This window comes from Cherax quadricarinatus, chromosome 20 (assembly GCF_038502225.1).
Source record: "Cherax quadricarinatus isolate ZL_2023a chromosome 20, ASM3850222v1, whole genome shotgun sequence".
In the NCBI taxonomy this organism is placed as follows: Eukaryota; Metazoa; Arthropoda; class Malacostraca; order Decapoda; family Parastacidae; genus Cherax; species Cherax quadricarinatus.
In genome coordinates this window covers 20829741-20849974 of record NC_091311.1, presented here as the reverse complement: position 1 = coordinate 20849974, position 20234 = coordinate 20829741, and positions in this window count along the sequence as shown.

Sequence of the window (20234 nt, the reverse complement as noted above, 5' to 3'; positions counted from 1 at the left end):
TTGAGTAGGCTTTTTATAGTTTTATTGAAGTTACTGTTAACAGATTCTAAGGGACTCGTTCTAAGTTTAGAATAAGTATCTGTATCATCTAAGAGATTATTTATTTTATCTTGGCAATCAGTTTCTTTCAAAATCACTATTGCATATATTTTATCGAGCTTTAGTATGATGCAAATTTTTATTACTAATGAGTGTATCATCAGTCTTAAAGAATCTTTAAGGACAATCTCCTTCGACCTGAGAGTAGTGTTTGTGAATATTTCTCCTGTTCTACGAATTTTAAATATTGTAAAAATCTCTCGTCGGTCTATGCATGCAGGGGATGAGATTAAAAACTGTAAACCACCTACCTGAAAGCTGGCTGCCTTGGGCCAAAAACATCTAGCATTAGCTGGGTAACAAGGTATTGGACCAGTGTGGTAAGATGGTAGAATACTACGTTCCTTGTTCCAAGGTGCGTAAGCTCGAATCTCTTTCAACTGAGATTACTGCTTGTGAATATATATATATATATATATATATATATATATATATATATATATATATATATATATATATATATATATATATATATATATATATATATATATATATATATATATATATATATATATATATGGGAAACGATCCCAGACAGGTGATCTTAACAATGCAAGACAAACCACAAAGGATGGAAATCTTTAGCTCAAGTACTTTCACACTTCTCAGTGCATCATCAGGAGCTGTGCAATGTTGCAAAGGCAGCAACAGGAGAAGTAGGGTAAGTTTTCAGAGTATGATAGTGTTATATCTTCGAAATTGGTCATCCTGTGTTATTTAACTATTGTAAGAGAATATGTTCATCACTTAATATTATAGCGTGAAAGTCCCCGTTTATAGCTAAAATAGAGACTTTCGGCGTTATCTTATTATCATCTGTTAATATATGAAAAATGCCATGGTATTATCACTTTTATCATTATTATCATTATTATCACTATTTTGTTATTATCACCATTTTGTTATTATCACTATTATTTTATTATTATTGTTAGGTAGGATTTCTTGTGTATATAGAGTAGAGTTTAAGTCTTGGAACCATCCGGTGAATTGTTCAATTGTTTATGTCCTGCTGTCTGACGTTGGGTCAGGTGATCCAACCTGACGATGCGTCAACAGACTGGCAAGTAGTCAGTCTGCTCCCTGCTCTAGCCCTGACAACTGATCGTATATTGGCTCTTACGGTGTACAGTTTGAATGGTTTTGAGAATTGGACTCTAGAGCTGACTCACTTTGTTCCTCATTACTCTGAAAGATTCTTTTGATATTTATATTCTTGGTCAGTTCAGTAATCCATAGAGATACTTTATGGCCAGATTCAAAGGTCTTGTTAAATCTTGTACTTTTTGTATTTTGAGTTTACAGTCTTGTTACGACAAAGATGTAAATATTATTGAAGACTTAATTACAGGAAGAATAATTAAACTTCCTTGTTAATGTGACATTTCCATGATTTTGAACTAAATGTATATGGTAAATTTATTGTACAAAGTATTAAGTTACATTAACTACAAAGAGAAGATAAAGTATTGTATTTAAATACTTTAATAAATTTGAATATTATTCTATGGAGTTTCCCAGTTGAAATTATTTCCCCTAGACTCTAAAACTTTAAATAACTTGGATCCAAAAATCTTGTTGCATAAGAAATAAATGGTAACAGACCACATTCTGAAGTTCTTTAAAAAAAATCTTATTCGCAACAAATGGGGGCCTGTCCGGGAGCTCTGTTGTTCTAAGACATTGATCAAAATAACAATATTAAAGTTATATACTGGGAATTTATCTTTAGTTAATTTCAAAATATTGATCATGGAAGATCACATTAAAGAGTTATTTGAAGATTTAACGTTGTCAAAGCTGGACTCCTTGAAACTTCAAACATGCTGGCAGATAGCCCATAAATTGGGAGTACCATACGATAGATATTACACAGCCAATACCGTAAGGGCAATAATTAGAAACAAATTGTTTCCAGGGGCCTCTAACCATCATGTAGCAGGAGATTCTGACTCTGAAAGTTTAGTTTCTCAAGTAAGCTACCAGTCGATATTCGAAGTATTAGAAAAACAATTTCAAAGAGTTGATCTTGAAATTGAATCAGATAGATTAGGTCTCGCTTTGGCCTCTAGTAAAGTAGATGAAGTATTGAAGTATTGCAGGGTGCAGCCGCTGTTCGGCATTCACCCGTTACTGAAGGAATTCCTATTAATGGTCAGCCTGGCCCTCACCAAGGTGCACGTCCAAAGGAATATCCACATACCACCAGTTCAATTCCCTCATTTTCGATACCATCGGGCATATTTCTCAAAGTCAGTTTGAGAAATTAGAGAAACTATTTATTTTACAGATTGCTCAAATTGAGGCTCAGCGTAAATTAAATGAAGAAGACTTTCAAAGGGAAATGCTCCGCTATATAAGACAACAACAAGGTAATGTGGGTGAAAGATGTACTGAATCCTCAAATGATTCTTTCAATATACAAAAAGCTGCATCTATGGTTCCAAGGTTTAATGACGGAAATTTAGATACTTATTTTGAAGTCTTTGAGAATCAAGCACGTGCTATGCGCTGGCCCCGACAACACTGGGCAACCTTATTACATACTTCATTGTCTGGTAAAGCTCAAAGTTGAACGGCTACATTACCTTTTGAGAAATATGTGGATTATGATTCCGTTAAGAAGGCTATCCTAGAGGCTTATGATCTCCTCCCAGTAAGTTATCAATAAACCTTCAGAGCGTTAAAACGCCAGCCAACTCAGTCGTATGTAGATTTTGCTTGTGAAAAGAAAATCGCTTTTGAGAGATGGTGTAGAGCTTCTAACTGTAAATCTATGGAAAGTCTTTCCCAATTGATCCTGCATGAGGATTTCTATAATAATTTACCAGAAGACTTGCATAGGTATTTGATTAGTTACCCCATAGTAAATATACTAGAAACAGCCTCGCTCGCTGATAATTATGAAATATCTCAACAATTGATTGGCGAAACAAAAAGTAAGGAAACAGTGACTAAATATGCCCCTAAGAAAGGACGATCCAATCTTACAGAGATGCGTCGCATACAGAATCCTTGCCCGACCTCCTATGATGCCTCCACGCCTATCAATAATAAATTTAGATCTAACTGTAGGAAAAGTTCAAAACCTCTAAGGTATAACAGTGAGTTGAACTGAACTTACTGTAATAAGAAAGGGCATGTAAGGAAACACTGTTATTGGCTAGAGAGGAATACCAGGAATGAGCGACTTCGTTTCCCATCTCAGGTAATATCTTCATCGACAACTCAAAAGAAACTGAACCCTAGTACCGAACAAGGTTTACAAGAACGAATCAGTAGTCATTCTAGATGACTCAATACTAGAGCTGTTTCAGAAAAAGATATTCACTCAGCTATGAGTCCCTACTTTGCTAAAGTGAAAGTTGGAATAGACAAGACTCAATTAGTTGAAATTAATTCCTTCCGTGATACTGGAAGTTATTTAACATTGTTGGAGCAGGCCATACTTCCCGTAAGTGATATGACTCGCACAAAGCTAGATGTCTTATTAGAAGCCTATGGAGGCGCCATTATAAGAGTGCCTCTTCACAGGATATACATCCAAACACCAACCTATACTGGCTTTGTGTCGGTAGGTATATCCAGTGAAACTTTTCCTATTCAGGGCGTTGACTTACTCATAGGCAATGATCTAGACTATCCGGGTATAAGCCGAGAGCCTCTAGTTATTGAAAAGAGGCTCCTACCTTATTTCCTCTCAATGTTATAACTAGAGCAATGTCTAGAGAGCCTCAAAATCCTTTGTCAACTGATGTCTTAAGTGAAGGCGAAAATTTAGGTCTCGATTTATTGTTCAGCCGATCCTTACAACCCGGATCTTCAAATCTGAAATATTCTATGATCGGCCCTTTTCAAGATTCTGATATTAAAATGCTATCGAAAGAAGATTTAATAAGGGATCAGTTCCTTGATCCATCCCTAGAGAAATTACGAGAGATAGCTATTACAGAAGACGACGCCCAAGACCTGGACAATTGTTACTATCTTGCTAATGGTATATTAATGAGAAAGGAAAAGTCTCTTTTGTCTTCCGATGATCATCTGTCTACCAGCAAACATCTAGTAGTGCTACCTAGCACCTTTAGAGAATTGGCTATTAGTTTCGCCCACCATAGTCCCATGGGAGGACATTTGGGAGTAAAGAAAACGCTGGGCAAAATAGCCAAGCATTTTCATTGGCCCAGAATGAAGGAGACTGTGGAAAGATATTTAAAAGGTTGTCAAGTCTGCCAAGTGACCGGCAAACCTTCGCACACACCTCCACCAGTTCCCCTCATTCTGATTCCCGTCAGTGGTGAGCCCTTCTCACGCCTGATAATAGATTGTGTTGGTCCGTTACCCAGGACTAAACAAGGGAATCAATATCTGTTTACAATTATGGATGTCGTTACTCGATATCCAGTGGCTATCCCTTTGAGAAAAATTAATTCTCGCATCATTGTTCGAGCTTTGCAAACATTTTTCTCACAGGTGGGGATTCCCCGAATAATTCAATCCGATCAAGGTTCAAATTTTACCTCTAAGATGTTTCGTGATGCATTATCTCGCCTCGGAATTAAGTCCGTATTTTCTGTTGATTATCACCCTCAGTCGCAAGGAGCCCTCAAATGATTTCATCAAACATTAAAATCAATGATGAGAGCGTACTGCGAGCAGTTTTCCAGAGATTGGGACGAAGGAATACCATTCCTCTTGTTCGCCTTAAGGGAAAGCGAACAAGAAAGCACTGGGTTCAGTCCATTTGAATTAATTTACGGACACCAAGTACGCGGCCCCTTCGCAGTACTAAAAGATTCATGGACCGGAAAATCCGAACCCTCGCTTAAAACAACTCCAACTCTAATGCAAAAGCGTTTGTCACAACTGAGGGAATTAGCCTCAAAAAACTTAGCTAAGGCCCAATCCAAGATGAAGCATTGTTATGACAAACACACACGCTCTCGTTTCTTCAAACCAGGTGACAGTGTGATGGCACAGAAATTCTTACCTGGACACGCTCTGCAACCTAGATACGAAGGTCATTTGGAAGTGATTGAGCGGCTCAATGAGGTATATTATGTATTACAAACTCCAGGAAAGAGAAAAGCAAAACGTACTTATCACATAAACCAACTTAAGGCTTACCACCCTAGTATCGTACCAGTTACGACAGTTCTTCCTTTAGCTAAAACTGAAAATGTAAGTCTGCCCAGCATCTCTAAAGCGATAGAAGTACGTTTAAAAAATTCAGAGACATTGCAATCTCTTGATACCTTTCTTATGGACCTTGATTTGAAGAAAGCCAAAGATATCAAAGACTTGATATTACGTTATGAGGTCTTATTCGATGACATCCCTAGGTGTTGTACATTGGGAATTCACGACATAGATGTACAAGGAGCAAAGCCTTGCAAACAGTCACCTTATAGGGCAAGTCCACTCAAACAAGAAACATTAAACAAAGAAGTAGAATTTTTGTTGTCCCATAGACTCATAGAACAGAGTAAAAGTCCGTGGGCCTCGCCCTGTATATTAGTTCCCAAGCCTGATGGAACTTTTAGAATGTGCACTGATTATCGTAAGGTTAATGCTCTCACGGTACCAGATGGTTTCCCACTACCCCGTATTGATGATCTAATAGACAGAGTATCAGGAGCCGCCTGGATTTATTAAGGGGCTATTATCAAGTGCCGCTTACCCAGCGAGCCCAAGAAATATCCGCATTTACTATACAAGGCAGATTATTCAATTATCGTGTTATGCCCTTCGGGTTGTGTAATGCGGCCTCTACCTTTCAGCGCCTGATGAACCTGCTGACCTATGATTTAGAAGGAGTGGATGCATATCTAGATGATCTTGTTATATATAGCAATGAGTGGGAGCAACATTTAATTCGCCTGGAAACCTTATTTAAGAAGTTAGAAAAGTACAACTTCACCATATATTTAGCCAAGTGTCAGTTTGGACAAGCCAAGATTAAATACCTCGGTTTTTGTATAGGTCAGGGTGAGGTACGTCCTGTTGATGTAAAAGTTAGGGCCATTGCCGAGTTTCCTATCCCTCAAGATAGAAAGTCTATACAGAGGTTCCTTGGAATGACTGGTTATTATCGACGTTTCTGTCCTAATTTTTCTCAGGTTGCATCTCCTCTTACTGAGTTAACCAGTAGTAAGAGGAAGTTTTGCTGGACGAAAGATTGTGAGATAGCTTTTAATTGGTTGAAGCGGTTGCTTTCTTCATCACCCGTATTGAAAAGTCCTGACTTTAATCAACCCTTCTATTTACACATCGATGCCAGCGGTTATGCTGTGGGGGCGGTGTTACTTCAGAAATCCCCCTCTATTGATATTTTGCATCCTATATCTTATTTTTCTTCAAAGTTGAAATGTCACCAAAAGAATTACGCCACTGTAGAGAAAGAAGTTCTTGCCCTAGTAATATCTTTGGAACATTTTGACGTTTATCTGGGAACCTCCCCCCATAAAATTTTGGTATTTTCTGATCACAACCCTTTAATTTATATTAATTCTATGAAATCAAAGAACACCCGAATCCTCAGGTGGGTTCTGAGGATCCAACCTTATCTGATTAGTATTCAACATTTAAGTGGATCCCTTAACATAATTACTGATGCCCTTTCTCGCCCCTGAAAAAAAAAATTGTATACCTTAAAATGTAAAGTTAAGAAATGAGTACTCTTAGAGCCTAATTTATATATATATTGTGTATTTTTGTTAATGATTTTCTTTTATATTGACAGTATGACAATGAAAGCCGTTTCGTTGATGGGACGAAGTATTAAGTCCACATGGATGACCCTGACAGTCATGTCCGAGACTCCTATTCTCGAATTATGATGGAAGCCACTCCAGATAGTTCTTCCGGCCATTGTTCCAAAAGCTCATCCTCTGGCAAATAACCATGCTGATCGAGTTATTTCTTCTCCATTCTTCCATCATACTACATGCCTTATTTACCAAGAGGACGCTTATTATAAAGGAGATATTACCAAGGATGCTTGCAAACTCCCTACTGCGACCTATTGTCGTACGGGGGGGGGGATTATATCTTCGAAATTGGTCATCTTGTGTTATTTAACTATTGTAAGAGAATATGTTCATCACTTAATATTATAGCGCGAAAGTCCCCATTTATAGCTAAAATAGAGACTTTCGGCGTTATATTATTATCTGTTAATATATGAAAAATACCATGGTATTATCACTATTATCATTATTATCACTATTTTGTTATTATCACTATTTTGTTATTATCACTATTTTGTTATTATCACTATTTTGTTATTATCACTATTATTTTATTATTATTGTTAGGTAGGATTTCTTGTGTATATAGAGTAGAGTTTAAGTCTCGGAACCATCCGGTGAATTGTTCAATTGTTTATGTCCGGCTGTCTGACGTTGGGTCAGGTGATCCAACCTGATGACGCATCAACAGACTAGCAAGTAGTCAGTCTGCTCCCTGCTCTAGCCCTGACAACTGATTGTATATTGGCTCTTACGGTGTCCAGTTTGAATGGTTTTGAGAATTGGACCCTAGAGCTGACTCACTTTGTTCCTCATTACTCTGAAAGATTCTTTTGATATTTATATTCTTGATCAGTTTAGTAATCCATAGAGATACTTTACGGCCAGATTCAAAGGTCTTGTTAAATCTTGTACCTTTTGTATTTTGAGTTTACAGTCTTGTTAAGACAAAGACGTAAATATTATTGAAGACTTAATTACAGGAAGAATAATTAAACTTCCTTATTAATGTGACATTTCCATGATTTTGAACTAAATGTATATGGTAAATTTATTGTACAAAGTATTAAGTTACATTAACTACAAAGAAAAGATAAAGTATTGTATTTAAATACTTTAATAAATTTGAATATTATTCTATGGAGTTTCCCAGTTGAAATTATTTCCCCTAGACTCTAAAACTTTAAATAACTCGGATCCAAAAATCTTTTTGCATAAGAAATAAATGGTAACAGGCCACATTCTGAAGTTCTTTAAAAAATTTCTTATTCGCAACAATAGTGAAAGTGGTAGTGTGGCACCAGTCTCTTGTCTGAGAGAGGCAAGTGGGATGCCAACCACACACTGCTCTCCCCCACACCCCACCTAATGTGTGTGGCCTGGTGGCTAAAGCTCCCGCTTCTCACACGGAGGGCCCGGGTTCGATTCCCGGCGGGTGGAAACATTTCGACACTTTTCCTTACACCTATTGTCCTGTTCACTTAGCAGCAAATAGGTACCTGGGTGTTAGTCGACTGGTGTGGGTCGCATCCTGGGGGACAAGATTGAGGATCCCAATGGAAATAAGTTAGACAGTCCTCGATGACGCACTGACTTTCTTGGGTTATCCTGGGTGGCTAACCCTCTGGGGTTAAAAATCCGAACGAAATCTTATCTTATCTTAATATGGGGTCAGGTGGAGTAGGCCCTGCAGTTTCCAGATAGCATGAAGACAAAAATACTAGAAGATAGTTAACAGCCAGCCCTAAGCTTCTAACTGCTGGGAACAGGTCAAGTAACGTAAAAAGTTACATTGCAATCGTGGATCATTACATACCTTCATTTACTACCCTCTAACTAATAAAACAGAGGGAAAAAACCCTCGTTTGTCAACTGGTATCGCAGAACCTTCCAGAATATGCATGAAATACCCTCAGTGTCAGTCAACATGTCTGGGTGAATTATTCTATTCAGGCTTTCTTATAATAACTAGGCAATTCTTAATAGTAATATCATTTCTATCATTATTATCACTATCACTACTAATATCATCATTATTATTATATTACCAACAACCTGATGTATTAAGCCACTAATCTAGTTGCAGTTACCATGTTGCAACCACCTATGTGTACCTTGTGTACCTTGTACTACTGTATCTAGAAGGGTTAGGACCTCAACACGCCACTTTACATTTCTTTTGATCTATCCTAGGATAATAAACCCATATACCTACTTCCTTACTACAGATGTTATATCGCTCAGGTTGCAGCCTGTATTGCAGCACACTACCTAGAGCACCTGTCACATTACGACAGCCTACTTATTATATAAAAGAAACCCTGTAGAGGAGAATTCACACAGGCATATTAACTGACACTGAGGGAATTTCCTGCATATTCTGGAAGGTTCTGCGACACTGGTTGACAAATGAAGGATTTTTTCCTTTATTTCGTTAGTTAGAAGGTGTGTAACTGAAGGTATGTAATGATCCTCTATTGTAATGTAACTTCAAATGTCACTTGACTTCTTCCCAGCGGTTAGAAGCTTAGGGCTGGCTATTCACTATCTTCTGGTATTTTTCTCCTCATGCTATCTACAAACTGTTAGGCCTACTCCACCTGACACCATATGGGGTGGGGTGTGGGGGAGACCAGTGTGTGGTTGGCATCCTGCTTGCCTCTCACAGACAGAGACTGGTGCCACACTACCACACTCACTATCATACACTGAAAACTTAACCTACTTCTCATGTTGCTGCCTTTGCAACATTGCACAGATCCTGATGATGCACTGAGAAGTTCGAAAGTTCTCGAACTAAAGATTTTCACCCATCGTGGCTTGTCTTGCATATATATATGTATGTATGTATATATATATATATATATATCTTATATATATATATATATATATATATATATATATATATATATATATATATATATATATATATATATATATATATATATATATATATAATATATATATATATATAATGTCGTGCCGAATAGGCAGAACTTGCCATCTTGGCTTAAATAGCAACGTTCCACTTGCCATATAGGACAAGTGAAAATTTGTGTATGCAATAATTTCGCTAAAATCATTCTAAACCTAACGAAAAAAATATATTTCACTGTTTGTTCAGCATTAAATTACTGTAAACAAATCTAAAATATATGTAGTTGGCTTAGGCAAAAATAAATTGTTCTTGTTATAATAAGGCTAGGTAAGTTTTCTAAGATTCTTTTGGTGCAAAATTAAAAATTTCTGCATTAACATTAATGAAAAAAATATATCTTTAAACGTATAAGAGAGAATTTTAGAAAGGACTTAATTTTAAACGAGTTTTTGCTAATTGACCAGTTTTACATATTCGGCACGACATATATATTATATATATATATATATATATATATATATATATATATATATATATATATATATATATATATATATATATATATATATATATATATATATATATATATATATATATATATATATATATATATTATATATATATATGTATATATATATATGTCGTGCCGAATAGGCAGAACTTGCGATCTTGGCTTAAATAGCAACGCTCATCTCGCCATATACGACAAGTGAAAATTTGTGTATGCAATAATTTCGCCAAAATCATTCTGAACCTAACGAAAAAAATATATTTCACTGTGTTTGTTTAGTATTAAATTATTGTAAACAAATCTAAAATATATTTAGTTAGGTTAGGCTAAAATAAATTGTTCTTGTTATAATAAGGTTAGGTAAGTTTTCTAAGACTCTTTTGGTGCAAAAATAATTTTTTTACATTATCATTAATGAAAAAAAATATCTTTAAACATATAAGAGAATTTTAGAAAGGACTAATTTTAAATGAGTTCTTGCTAAATGACCAGTTTTACATATTCGGCACGACATATATACATGTATATATATATATATATATATATATATATATATATATATATATATATACATGTATATATATATACATGTATATATATATATATATATATATACATGTATGTATATATATATATGTATATATATATGTATATATATATATATATATATATATATATATATATATATATATACATATATATATACATGTATATATACATGTATATGTCGTGCCGAATATGTAAAACTGGTCAATTAGAAAGAACTCATTTAAAATTAGTCCTTTCTAAAATTTTCTCTTATATGTTTAAAGATATTTTTTTTCATTAATGATAATGTAAAAAAATTATTTTTGCACCAAAAGAATCTTAGAAAACTTACCTAACCTTATTATAACAAGAACAATTTATTTTAGCCTAACCTAACAAAATATATTTTAGATTTGCTTACAATAATTTAATGCTAAACAAACACAGTGAAACATATTTTTTTCGTTAGGTTCAGAATGATTTTGGCGAAATTATTGCATACACAAATTTTCACTTGTCGTATATGGCGAGATGAGCGTTGCTATTTAAGCCAAGATCGCAAGTTCTGCCTATTCGGCACGACATATATATTTATATAATGTCGTGCCGAATAGGCAGAACTTGCGATCTTGGCTTAAATAGCAGCGTTCATCTTGCCATATACGACAAGTGAAAATTTGAGTATGCAATAATTTCGCCAAAATCATTCTGGACCTAACGAAAAAAATATATTTCACTGTGTTTGTTTAGTATTAAATTATTGTAAACAAATCTAAAATATATTTAGTTGGGTTAGGCTAAAATAAATTTCTCTTGATATAATAAGGTTAGGTAAGTTTTCTAAGTTCCTTTTGGTGCAAAATTATAAATTTTTGCATCAACATTAATGAAAAAAATATATCTTTAAACGTATAAGAGAAAATTTTAGAACTTAATTTTAAATGAGTTCTTGCTAATTGACCAGTTTTACATATTCGGCAAGGAGGAATAACATCTTGTAGGAGTGAGGAAGAGTCAGTTGTGAGTGTGGGGGAAGTTCGTGAGGCAGTAGGTAAAATGAAAGGGGGTAAGGCAGCCGGGATTGATGGGATAAAGATAGAAATGTTAAAAGCAGGTGGGGATATAGTTTTGGAGTGGTTGGTGCAATTATTTAATAAATGTATGGAAGAGGGTAAGGTACCTAGGGATTGGCAGAGAGCATGCATAGTTCCTTTGTATAAAGGCAAAGGGGATAAAAGAGAGTGCAAAAATTATAGGGGGATAAGTCTGTTGAGTGTACCTGGTAAAGTGTATGGTAGAGTTATAATTGAAAGAATTAAGAGTAAGACGGAGAATAGGATAGCAGATGAACAAGGAGGCTTTAGGAAAGGTAGGGGGTGTGTGGACCAGGTGTTTACAGTGAAACATATAAGTGAACAGTATTTAGATAAGGCTAAAGAGGTCTTTGTGGCATTTATGGATTTGGAAAAGGCGTATGACAGGGTGGATAGGGGGGCAATGTGGCAGATGTTGCAAGTGTATGGTGTAGGAGGTAGGTTACTGAAAGCAGTGAAGAGTTTTTACGAGGATAGTGAGGCTCAAGTTAGAGTATGTAGGAAAGAGGGGAATTTTTTCCCAGTAAAAGTAGGCCTTAGACAAGGATGTGTGATGTCACCGTGGTTGTTTAATATATTTATAGATGGGGTTGTAAGAGAAGTAAATGCGAGGGTCTTGGCAAGAGGCGTGGAGTTAAAAGATAAAGAATCACACACAAAGTGGGAGTTGTCACAGCTGCTCTTTGCTGATGACACTGTGCTCTTGGGAGATTCTGAAGAGAAGTTGCAGAGATTGGTGGATGAATTTGGTAGGGTGTGCAAAAGAAGAAAATTAAAGGTGAATACAGGAAAGAGTAAGGTTATGAGGATAACAAAAAGATTAGGTGATGAAAGATTGAATATCAGATTGGAGGGAGAGAGTATGGAGGAGGTGAACGTATTCAGATATTTGGGAGTGGACGTGTCAGCGGATGGGTCTATGAAAGATGAGGTGAATCATAGAATTGATGAGGGAAAAAGAGTGAGTGGTGCACTTAGGAGTCTGTGGAGACAAAGAACTTTGTCCTTGGAGGCAAAGAGGGGAATGTATGAGAGTATAGTTTTACCAACGCTCTTATATGGGTGTGAAGCGTGGGTGATGAATGTTGCAGCGAGGAGAAGGCTGGAGGCAGTGGAGATGTCATGTCTGAGGGCAATGTGTGGTGTGAATATAATGCAGAGAATTCGTAGTTTGGAAGTTAGGAGGAGGTGCGGGATTACCAAAACTGTTGTCCAGAGGGCTGAGGAAGGGTTGTTGAGGTGGTTCGGACATGTAGAGAGAATGGAGCGAAACAGAATGACTTCAAGAGTGTATCAGTCTGTAGTGGAAGGAAGGCGGGGTAGGGGTCGGCCTAGGAAGGGTTGGAGGGAGGGGGTAAAGGAGGTTTTGTGTGCGAGGGGCTTGGACTTCCAGCAGGCATGCGTGAGCGTGTTTGATAGGAGTGAATGGAGACAAATGGTTTTTAATACTTGACGTGCTGTTGGAGTGTGAGCAAAGTAACATTTATGAAGGGATTCAGGGAAACCGGCAGGCCGGACTTGAGTCCTGGAGATGGGAAGTACAGTGCCTGCACTCTGAAGGAGGGGAGTTAATGTTGCAGTTTAAAAACTGTAGTGTAAAGCACCCTTCTGGCAAGACAGTGATGGAGTGAATGATGGTGAAAGTTTTTCTTTTTCGGGCCACCCTGCCTTGGTGGGAATCGGCCGGTGTGATAAAAAAAATATATATATATATATATATATATATATATGTATATATATATATATATATATATATATATATATATATATATATATATATATATATAAATATACATATATATATATATATATATAATTATATATGCAAAACAACCACTCTGAAAGAATAGAGAAATTCCAAGTGCTTTCGTGACTACTCACATTATCAAGGAACTATGAAAGTGAAGCATCCAAGGAAGCTATATAAGGGGTCCGGCCAGCACCTCACTATCAGATCCCACAACGGTTAAACACGTGACGCGCGGCGAGCCAACTTGGATAGGTCCTTTGCACAACTCACCCCCAAGCTATTCTACCCAAGAAAATTTAAAAGTTATTTGTCCAGTGTATTATTAAATTCTTCCCAAATTCTATTAATTATAAATGGATCTAATTTATATAAACCAAAGGAAATATTCATATTATTGTCAAAACTGCTTTTTATGAAACAAGATTCAATTATATTCCTGTCGACCATGGACTTGCTTGATACTACTTTCTCAACTTTTTGAAAATCAATTGGATGGTTAAAATCTCTTACATGAATAAATAGAGCATTGGAATCTTGTCCAGTTCTAATGCTATATTTATGTTTTAATCTTAGTTCGAGATTTTTACCAGTTTGACCGTAATAAACTTTATCGCAAATTTTACAAGGAATCTTAGACACATCCATCAGCATTTTGGGGGGAATTCTTTATCAAAAGTTTTTTTACTGTATCAAGATTTTTGAATACAACTTTAATATTAAAAGTCTTAAGAAGAGAAGGCATATCAACCAAGTTTTCATGGTAAGGGAGAACCAACATATTTTTAGTTGAATAAGGCTGGTTGACCCTTTTTGGATTATAAAAAGTGTTTCTAGCAACTTTAAAAGATTTATCAATTACATTTCTTGGGTATTTTAAATCATTACCTATTTCATAAATTTTGGATATTTCCTCATCTATGAACTCAGGACTACAAATTCGTAAAGCTCTCAAAAACATTGATGAGAAAACAGACAGTTTGACTATCTTGATGCGAGGAATAATAGTGGACATAGGAACAGTTATTTGTAGGTTTTCTGTAAATTTTAAATTTGAATTCATTATTACCCTTAATAATTAAAACATCTAGAAAAGGCAATGTTTTAATTATTAAGGGTAATAATGAATTCAAATTTAAAATTTACAGAAAACCTACAAATAACTGTTCCTATGTCCACTATTATTCCTCGCATCAAGATAGTCAAACTGTCTATTTTCTCATCAATGTTTTTGAGAACTTTACGAATTTGTAGTCCTGAGTTCATAGATGAGGAAATATCCAAAATTTATGAAATGGGTAATGATTTAAAATACCCAAGAAATGTAATTGATAAATCTTTTAGGCGTCAATCTCAACACTATCTCACTTTATCCTTCAATCTCAACACTAAGAATATCTTACTGCATCTCACTTTATCTGTCAATCTCAACACTATCTCACTTTACCCTTCAATCTCAACACTAAGAATATCTTGCTCTATCTCACTTTACCCTTCAATCTCAACACTAAGAATATCTTGCTCTATCTCACTTTACCCTTCAATCTCAACACTAAGAATATCTTGCTCTATCTCACTTTATCCTTCAATCTCCAAACTAACAATGTCACTCTCTCTCTCTCTCTCTCTCTCTCCATCAGTCTCCACACCTTTCTACTCTGTCATGTTCGCTCTGCTGACTGGACCAATTTCACAAACTTTTATATCCATTTTCCATGAGGTGAGTATTGCTTTTCTTCTCAGGATTTAGCTGTGTGTGCTGAAAACGTCACAGAGATGATTATTGCTGGAATGGAAGCCTACAACCCATTCATCTTTACTTCCTCTGCTTCCAGCAGTGGAATGAGGAGACAGACTGTGTTCTATAGTGACAATAGCAGCGATATAGAACTTCACCTCTCATCCACTGTATTATAGACTTTTTTTTCTTATCACGACACAGCAGTGGAATGAGGATTTCATCTCTTAACAATGGTGTGATGGACTCTTATATAGGGACTCAGAAGTGGTATGAGATCTTCATGACATGGAAAGTGTCTCCTGGCACTAACTATTCTGCGATAAATCATGTAGTCAGTCCTTCTTACGTCTAAGCTCAACTTCATTAAAACAAGTGTGTCAAACTTTTACAAGTGTTGACGATCCCTCTGGTTCCTTGTTAAAATATCTCACATAAGTTTCACCCTTATTTTTCGTGTTTTTTCATTATTACTGTTTTATTTTGTAAATCAAGGGGAGGCGCTAAACTTGTAAGCATAATACAACATTTAAGGAATGGGATGCAATCCAATTTGATCCGAGGAATGGAACGTTCGTTCCAATTCCTTGGATAAACAGCCTTCACTAGCATTAAAAACATTCGTTTAAGGGTGATTGCTGTAGCTGTTTCTTAAACTGACAGGAAAAACCTTTACCACTTTTCCCCAGAATCTTACGTTTTCGTAGTCCCACCATATTATCCCTCGCTTCTCTCCTCTAAGATCTAATGGTTATAATCATAACCATATTTTTTAAAGGGGATGACCGGTAAGCCAGTGAACACCTCGGTCAGATGACCAAAAGATCATATGACTAAGACCCGCGTCAGGATATACTTGTCCTGTTTCCTGGCAAACTTAACCTTACTTAATCTTCTCTCCTCTGACCTCTCGCATACCGACTTCATCACAGACCATTTCCAATTCGAGTAACATTAAATGTGTCAACAGTTCGTGGAACAGAGTTTATCTCCATTTGTGCTAAGAAATTATACCTCACAATTTCATATAAATTATTGTAGCTGTTTTCTCCCTGGTTCCCATAAATTTTTCATCCTCAACGAATCACGCTCTGGTTCAGCTTGTTGCGAGGGTAGGCCGCTCTAGTACAAAAAGAACATAAGAATTAAGGAACACTGCAACAGGCCTACTGGCCCAAACTTGGCATTTTCTTTTCTAAGCCAACCATTACCACTCACCCAATGCCCAACCATTTTACAAAGGTAACCAAGCACTAGCTTCAATATCTCAGGTACTAATCAAACCCAGAATTTCTCATATACATATTTGTTTAATCTTTTTTTAACAGCTACCCTCGCTACCCTAGCTCTTAGTCTCTATTACCCCACACGGCACTTGTAAAAAGATGGTAACTAGCTGCTTGGCATGGCACTCTGGTTGGTGCCTCTACGTTGATTGACATCTACTTACCATACTCTGAAGCCACAAGGGGTGGGACCGACAGTTTCAGGGAAACCCAGAAGAACAAAACATACAGAGGGCTGCCTCCTTGCTATAATTTCGTCCTAGTATGGTCGGAAACCATCGGAGCAGGGAAAAGTGGGCTCTAAAATTCCTGACAGAGTTAGGTAAAAAACAGAAAACAAGGTCTCTGAAGCAGCCAGCTTCCAGAGGATAAACGCCTGCAGCAGTCTGGGAACACAACCCACCGCCTAGAAACTGGAGGAAGTATTTGACATGTAGGTCCTCAGATTTCATTTATGTTGTACGCCTTCATATCGTATATTTTTTAACGTATTTTCTTTTAAATTAAAGTTCACATAGAATATAAGGAGTAGTAGGAGAAGACACGCTGAGGTCAGTGGTCACCTGCGCTCATACCTGTCCTAAACTCTTGGGAGTTAGCGTCGGCTGTTACCAAGCACCATGGCTTGCTGTAGTGTTTTAGAATCTCAGGTTCAGGTGTTGAAGAAGGAGGTTCTACTTCTTCAGGAGGAAAATAGGAGGCTGAAGCTTCGCCTTGATGGGTTTGGGAGTGAGTGTGAGAAGGATTTAGCTGGTAAGGAGGAAATGGTCACCAGCAGTGATAGTGGCAGCTGCTTTAAGTGGCAAGTAGTTCACAGTTCAGGAAGAAGGAAGATAAGGAGGGTTAACAGAGAAGATGTGAAGGTAGGAAATCGATTCTCAGTTCTCCAGGACGAGTGCACTTCAATGGTTAGTGAGGTTTAAGGTACCACTGATTTCCCTGCTAATCAAGGTAAGAATATTTTAATAGTAGGAGATTCTCAGGTAAGATATATGGACTGTGCTTTTTGTAACAGAGACACCTGGAGCTGGTGTTGGTGACATAGCAGATTTTTAATATTATGTCAGGTAATGGGAACAAGCCCATTATCTGTCTCAGTGCTGGGGGTAATGACACTGGGAAGGACAGAAGACAGGAGCTGCTAGATAAGTACAGGTCAGCCATAGAAGTAGTTAGGTCTAAGGGAGGGATCCCAGTCATATGTAGCATATTGCCTAGAAAGGGAGTGGGCAATGAATGGATGTCTAGGGCAATTGGTATAAATTGCTGGATAGACAGGTACTGCAAGGAACTTGCAATCCCATTCATTGATAACTGTGACCTATTCTTTGGCAAACGTGATATGTATGCAAGGGATGGGGTTCATCTCTCTGGGGATGGAGTGGTTGCATTAGCCAATTCAATTGAGAGGGTAATTGATGACTTGTCTAGGAATTTAAAATGACAGATTATAGAGGTATGGGTGTTTGTGGGAAACAATCAGGCTGCAGTATTAGGGTTAAAAACAGCAGTTATTACCGGTATATCTCAGGGATATGTTTAAAAGACAATATTCAAAATAAAGTTGCTAGTAATGGCAAATCAATTGATCAACAAACAAAGAGAGATAGTAGAGGGCAATGAGTGACTAGCTCTCTTAAGGTTTACTGTACGAATAGTAGGAGTCTAAGAAATAAGAGAGATGAGCTAAGATTACTTGCAAGTGCAGGTAATATAGATATTATTGGTATAACAGAGACCTGGTTCAACCTGAAAGATAGAGAAATGCCTTCTGAATGCAACATACAGGGTTATAAACTATTCCACGCTGATAAGGCCAACAGGAAGGGTGGTGGAGTGGCGATGTATGTCAGAGAAAATTTAAATTGTTGTCTTAGACATGACATAAGATTAGAAACATCGAACACAGAATCTGTTTGGCTACAGTTTCTCGAGGGTCGTGACAAATCAATTGTGGGTGTGATTTATAGGCCCCTAAACCTTGATAGGGAGTGCAGGAAGCTGTTATGGGATGAAAATCATAAGGAATCTAGATATGAAAATGTTGTGATAATGGGAATTTTTAACTTTAGGCAAATTGATTGGAACAATTTGACAGGAAATCTTGAGTCTAGTGACTTTCTTGATACGGTTCAGGATTGCTTTTTAGAACAGGTTGTGACAGAACCAACTAGATGAAACAATCTGCTTGACTTGGTTCTTGCCAACAAAGAGTCACTAATTAATAATCTTGAGGTTAATGATGAGCTTGGGGAAAGTGATCACGAATCACTTAGTTTCAATATATCATGAAATTACCCAGATAACTGCAATCAAATCTCTGTCCCAGATTTTCTCTTGGCCGTCTTCATGGGATTGAAAAATTACCTGGGTGGGCTAAATTGGGATGTCGTGACTATGGGTCAGGTAGGTGATCTTGTTTGCCAATATGACGTTTTTCAGAGCATAATTCTAGCTGCCCAGACATCTTGTGTTCCGAATAGGGAAATTAGATCTAGCAAAAATGATCCCAAATGAATGAACAATAGATTAAAACATCTCATTGGTCAAAGAAGAGGCATATATCAGCGAATCAGTATATTCAGTTAAAAAGAGAAATAAAGAAAGGAATAAGAATAGCAAAAAGGGATTATGAGGATAAGGTTGAAAGGGATTCAAAGACTAACCCAAAAGGGTTCTTTCAGTTATACAGAAGTAAGATTAGGGACAAGATTGGCCCACTTAACAGAAACTCTGGTCAAATCACTGACAGTGATAAGGATATGTGTGAAATTCTGAATACCTTCTTCCTCTCAATTTTCACCCAGGAAAATACTAGCGATATTCCTGAAATAATAGATTATGTAGAACAGGACGATAAAAAACTATGCACGTTTGCGGTAACTAGTGATATGGTCCTCAGACATGAAGAGAAACTAAAGCCTAAGAAATCCCCAGACCCTGATGAACTGTTTGCAAGTATGTTAAAGGAATGTAAAGAGGAACTTAGCATACATTTGGCTAATCTTTTTAACATGTCACTACAAACTGGCATAGTGCCTGATAAGTGGAAAATAGCATATGTAATACCTATTTACAAGGCAGGTGACAGGTGCTTGGCTTCGAACTATAGACCAATAAGCCTTACCTCCATAGTGGGAAAATTTATGGAATCAATAATTGCCGAAGCAATTCGTAGCCATCTTCATAGGCACAGATTGATTAATGAATCTCAACACGGTTTTACAAAGGGGCATTCCTGCCTTATGAATTTACTAACTTTTTTCACTAAGGTGTTTGAGGAGGTAGATCATGGTAATGAATATGATATTGTGTATATGAACTTCAGTAAGGCTTTCGATAGAGTTCCACATCAGAGGCTATTGAGGAAACTTAAGGCACATGGAATAGGAGGAGAAATTTTTTCCTGGGTAGAGGCATGGCAGACAAATAGGCAGCAGAGAGTTTGCACAAATGGAGAGAAATCAGAATGGGGGCACGTCACAAGTGGTGTTCCTCAGGGGTCAGTGTTGGGCCCGTTGTTGTTCACAATTTACATAAACGATACCTCGTGAGGTATTGTATTGGATACAAATACAGCTGTGCCTCTGCAGAGAACGCCCGG